Source organism: Pteropus medius, unplaced genomic scaffold (genome assembly GCF_902729225.1).
Source record: "Pteropus medius unplaced genomic scaffold, Ma_sr-lr_union100, whole genome shotgun sequence".
Classification (NCBI taxonomy): domain Eukaryota; kingdom Metazoa; phylum Chordata; class Mammalia; order Chiroptera; family Pteropodidae; genus Pteropus; species Pteropus medius.
The window spans coordinates 30603676-30609208 of NW_024352787.1; the positions used below are offsets into that span (position 1 = coordinate 30603676).

At 47.1% G+C, this 5533-nt stretch overlaps 1 pseudogene; it reads right to left on the minus strand.

Annotated features, from left to right (window-relative positions):
• Positions 1-1239: 1239 nt before the first annotated feature.
• LOC120591912 (uncharacterized) lies at positions 1240-1355 on the minus strand (annotated as a pseudogene).
• Positions 1356-5533: the final 4178 nt, after the last annotated feature.

The following is a 5533-nucleotide window of genomic DNA, read 5'->3' on the forward strand; positions in this document are numbered from 1 at the left end:
AATGGTTCGAGCTCACTGAGTGAGCTTTTTTAAAACGAAACTTTAGACAATGATGTCAACTGTCAAAGTGTCATTGTTCTCCCATGGCCTGTGCCGTAGGCTCAAGACCAGGCTCCTCGTGCCAGGTGCGGTCATCATGTCAACACGGCCCCAGGTGACTTGCACTGCACCCACACTTTCTCCCAACCCAGCGGGCCCCCCGCACGTCTAGTATCTCACGGAAGGACACGGGCCCCGCGCCACCGGCCGCTCGCTGGGCGCGGGCCGTCCCAGCACTTGCTGTCCGGCGTCCCTGTCCCCTCCTCTCTCTCCCCTCTCGTCTGCGTAGTCATGCCTTTTAAGCCTCGTGTCGGGCCCCAGTTCCACGAAGAGCTCGTGCGTGTGTGCTCCCCCATCGCCCCAGCCCCCGAGGCCCCTGGCGTCCTCTGACCACAGGGCTCAGCCAGCACTGCACGCTTGGCAGCTGACAGCCGTGGGGATGTTTCTGCGACGCCTTCGGGCATAGGTCCACCTGGTTCGCTCTAGCTACCTGTCTACGTCAATTTAACCCCTACGACAGACAGTCTTCTTGTGATTGTTTGCGGTGGCCCCGTTTTCATTTTCTAGCTGTGAGAATTCAGGTCGGGTAATTTCCCCGAGACCCCAACGATGGCTCAGTCAACGTAACTGACAAGCAACCTGGCACCTTCGTCCTGGCTTGTTGACCTCCGCCGCCTGCCTACTTCTTTCTTATTCCTATCCAGTTAGCATTTATCAATCACCTACTCCGTACCAGGCATTTTGCTAAGTATTTCCCCATGTGTTAGTTTTTAATGCCAGTCACTTTCCTGTGGAGGAAATTGTGACCATCCAACTGTCTAGAAGAAAAGAAAGACAAGTCCTTGTCGAGGTCACGCAGTCGTGTGGGGTAAAGCCAAGGTTCACACGCACAGTAGCTGGACCCCAAACCCCGCGTTTTATGCTGCAGCTACTCCTAATGCTGCACGCTCTGCCCGTCTGGGCTTCCCGTCACGAGCCTCCCCTCTAATCACTTAATGGTCCTCACAGTTGGGCTGCTGATTCTGTCAGGACATTCGTCCGCCTTACCACAGCCCAGCCACCCCCAACATCAACGTGTCCTCCGACCGCAGGAGAATGGCAGGGCACAGGGAAGTCAAGGCGGTGCCCAGTTAAACGCATCACTTGGGGAAACGTTGTTTTTGTTTGTTTTTGGTTTTTTAAATTTGTTATTATTATTTATGCCTACCGCACCTGGTCTTCCTAGGTGGTCTCCCATCCAAGTGCTAACCAGGCCCGACCCTGCTTAGCTTCCGAGATCAGACATCGGGCGTGTTCAGGGTGGCATGGCCGTAGACCATGGACCGTGGCTCCCCTGGGGCACGAACCCAGGACCTTCTGCATGTAAAGCAGACGTGCTCACTGCTACACTATGGAACCACGTCCGAGAAACGTTTTTTTGAAAAGTCCCCAAGGCACACCATTTTCAGTTTATTAGAGTCGGGACTTATCGTCATAGTTGAGTGGAGAATTACTTCTTACTGACTATGGCCATTTCAATTTGCAGTCAAGGACACATCTGCTTCTTCTAAAACACAATGGTGATTCTTATAACTCCTATATGCACCGGGGCCGATATCCTTGACCGTAACACTCTTCTAAGTAGTGGCTCTATAAGCCCCTGGACCCCTGGACTCTGCTTCTCCTCAAAGTCTCTCTGAGCCACGGCGGACTGAGGAGTGGACGCCCTACACTTCCCACTGGAATCTCATTGCCATCGTGGCCGGCCCTTTGTCTCATTTGTCAAGGTCAAGGCGTCTGAACTAGGAGGAGAGGAGCAGAGCTCGGGGAGGCTGAGAGCTGCTTCCATGAGAATCAGAAACAAGTGTAGAGAAGGAGGATTTGGAAGAATTGAGTGTGGACATGAGGCCAGGAGCAGAGGCAGAGGAGGAAGATGACGCCACGGTTAATTTTATGTGTTAACGACTGGACCATGGGGTGCCCAGCCATTGGGTCAAACAACTCCCCCGCTTGTCTATGAGGGGCTTTCTGGTTGAACCCTTACACTGTGTAAAGCAGGTGCCCCTCCTCGGGGTGGGTGGGCCTCTTCTGAGTAATCGAAGACCTGAATAGAAAAGGCTGAGTAACAGGGAACTCTGCCTGACTAACTGCTGAGTTGGGACACTGGTCATCTGTATTCAGACTGGAACTTCCACCGCCAGCTCACCCGGTTCTCTACAGTAATGTCACATGCTTGGGACTTGAGACAAACTCCACCGGTGGCTCTCCTGGGTCTCCAGGTTGCCGGCTGCCAACCTTGGGACTCTCCAGCTTCCATAATCATATGAGCCTGTTCTTCCCTTAGAATTAATCTCTTTCTGTCTCTGCCTCTCCTCTCCTCTCTCTCTCTCTCCCTCTCTCCCTCTCTCTTTATGTGTATATAAAAAATATATGTAATCACGAATAACATGTCAACCCATAAACCATTAAAGGCTATCACGTAGAAAGAAAAGACAAATGAACTGGTATGATGCACAAACACACACGTGCACACACACGTGCACGCTCACACACAAGCGCCCGTGAAACCTGGTGAGATCTGAACAAGGTCTGCACAGCGTTTCGATGTCACTGTCCTGGATTTGGGGTCACGCTATAGTAATGTCAGGTTCTTCCACTAGGGAAAGCCGGTTAAGGGTACAGGAGGACTCTCTGTAGTGTTTTTATCATTATTTCAAGTTATGTCATAATTATTTTAAAATAAAAAGCCAAAATAGGATGCGTACTATAAATACTGCAATCTAAAACGTTTCTTCATATAAAAGGCTGGAAAAAAGATTCGAAAATGAACATGGTTTTGTTATAAGGCAGATGATGCGGTCTTCTCCCCTTAAAACGATGTTTGGATGTTTTATATAATTTTCCACAATATTAAATAATATTCCATGCTATGTTACTACTATTTTTTAAAAACATGGTTTAAAAACATTTTCCTTAAGGAAGAGTCTGATTTGAACAGTTTCTTCCTAAATATTAGATAGAATATGAAGATTTTTGTACAAATCCTTTCAAAGCTGACCCATTTCATCAACCTAACCCCGTAAGCATATCTCCCCTGCCACGACATTTCAAAGAATGACAGAAAATTGTCTTGAAATACTTGATGAATCATCATTTCAAGTTTCAAGCACTATCAAAAAAAAACCAAGGTCTTGCTCATGGAAACGAATCCACAGGCTTATCCTGCACAAGACTCAGCTGTCATAACTGCCCTAGGCCGCCCTCCGCCCTGTGGGTTACGGTGCTGGCTGTCAAGGTCAATGCCAGTGGCCATCATCTTGTTAGCTATTAATGGCGCTATTTTATATTTCTGTATTTTATCAGGGTAAAACACATTATTTCTTCTACATATTTATTGACGATCTTACTGTTATTTTAATAAAAATCTATAATCAATGATATCTTTGGATTTTACACATACTAAGTAGCCCTTTCATTTGTGCATATTAAATCTGTATTACTACTGACTATTCTACCACGCGTTTTGTGTACATGTTACTAATCCAAATGAACGTCAGTAAAGTATCGATTGACTGTTCATGAAAAAATGAGTGTTTGTTTCTACCACAGCAAGAACCAGATAGTAACATAGCAGGTGCTTCTGCTGGAATACGCATGAGGGAACAGAATTCCTCCCGAGATGAGGACACCCAGCACCGTGCCTCTCCTGCCTTGTGGACGCACTCAGCGGCCTGAGGAACTGGCACGTGACAAATAGAAGCCTCGAGAAATGCTTCTGACTGAGCAGTTCCATCACAAGGAGCCCCCAAGTTTTATCTATTCCCCACTACTTCCAGAACTGAAGAGCATACGATCATTAACAATAATAATAATAATACGGCAATGATAAATACTTGCATAGTGGTGGCTACAGCCCACGCACTGTTTGAAATATTTTAATTCATTTTACCCTTATGTCAGCTTTGTGAGGTGATAATTTAGTGCTGTTTTACAGATAAGGGAAGTGAGGGTTAGGAAATATGTCCCAGGCTCACACAACTAATAAATAAATGTTTTGATTCCCGATCACGGTCTGGCTCTAGAATCTACACTTTTAATGATTATGCTCAGCTGCCCTATTAAAAAAAAATCCGCAGCTTCATATTCCAGTCCCACGTCCGCCCGACAGTGAGCGACTTCTCAGCCTCATCCCCAAAGCTGTGCATCCCCGGCCAAAAGGGAAGCCATCACCTGGGCGTGGTTTTCCAGGTCTCTGAACTTGCCCACCTGCTTTTACTTTCTATAATGTCCCCTGCCTCTATTCAACAGCTGGACCACCTGCGCCCTGCGCTCCACGGTTCTCAGCCCTAACAAAAATTCCCTAAGCCGGATGCCACCCAGAAACAAATCTGCCAACCCACCAAGGGCCACTCATTCCTTGGCAGTGAGCAGTGATGTTGATGGTTCCAGGTTAGAAGCCTCGATCGCTGTGCCCCGGATATCACACATCTTAGATTCTAGTGCAGCCCCAGCGCCAAGAGGGGCACTCGTGATGGAGACCGAATTTCATGAAGGCTCAGACGAGATTTCATAAAATGAGACTCTTGGCAGATCTACCGTTGCGGATTGAGCCAAGCATAATCACGATACGCCACAGTCGACTTCCAGGAAGGCACGCCCAGGGGTTTTGGAGCACAGACGAGAGAGCTGTCAAACGGACAGAGAGGGGAGAGCAAGCCTGGGGAGACTTCCGAGAAGAGGTGCTTCCTGGCCAACATTTTTAAGACAGAAAGGAATTAACCAAAAAAGATGGAGGTTGGGGTCAATTTGCATGTGTGTAGGGGGAAGTCAGCCTTTGACTAATGCACGAAAGCAGAAGCAAACATATATGTAACTGTGTGCAACCGGGATTTGTTAAAGGCACACGTGTGTGTGTATATTTGGAACATACATGCACATGCATGTCCTTGGTACTGTGACTGTACACGGTGCTTCCTCGGTCAAAGTCCGTGTCTTCTCGCCTTATCCCCACACCTCCCTCCATCCCCCACGATGCTTCATATGCACAGGTTTGGGAATGAATCACGTTTTGTGGGTGGGCTTTATAAAGGCACCTCAAGCATGCCCCTGAAACCTTCGATTAAGAAAGCAGACCAATACAGGTTCTTTGCACGAGCCATTTAGATTCTGATTCTCTTGAGAAAATTTTATCTAAACGACTCACAAACATTTTCCTGTTTCCTTAAAGCAGCATGCCCTCACCTACTCTACCTGTGAATTTCAAGGTAAATCCTAAAAATGATTTGGGATTTCTGATGGTCGTTTTATCTGATGATCCGATTAAATGTTTCCCCCTCCTTTGGTGTATCAGTCACTGTCAGATGTGTCGCACAATTACAAATTAACAAATAAGTTTTTTCAGCAAATAAAATGATTCTGTAGATGCACCCACTCCTGGGCAGCAGTGTTCAGAAGAATATAAAATCACTACAACTGATTTAATAAATGGCTGCCATTTTACTTGGGAAAATATCTG